Source organism: Microtus ochrogaster, chromosome 16 (assembly GCF_000317375.1).
Source record: "Microtus ochrogaster isolate Prairie Vole_2 chromosome 16, MicOch1.0, whole genome shotgun sequence".
NCBI lineage: Eukaryota > Metazoa > Chordata > Mammalia > Rodentia > Cricetidae > Microtus > Microtus ochrogaster.
Window position 1 is genome coordinate 9,923,159 of NC_022018.1, and position 343 is coordinate 9,923,501.

Below are 343 nucleotides of genomic sequence, written 5' to 3' on the forward strand. Positions count from 1 at the left end.
CCAGAGACAGAACACAGCAGAAGGCCAGCACTAGCCATGGACCTGATGGGTTACCTATTCCCTGTCAAAGTCCCTCTTCTGGGGATCAAACAGGCATCTTTCTAGGATGATACTGGGAGGAGAGGAGGCCAGCAGCATCCCTATTTGTATAGACAGCCCTATGACCAGCTATCCCAACATTCCCTGTACACCTGATATTTGGATTCATTGTTACCTTGTTAGCTTCCATCAGCCTAGAAGATGCTGTGTGTACACATCTGCCAGATGAGACCAGGACTCACTGACTTTCACACGTCCCAGCTCATTTCTAAGAGACGTACAGCTCACATCTAGTGTTGCTCTC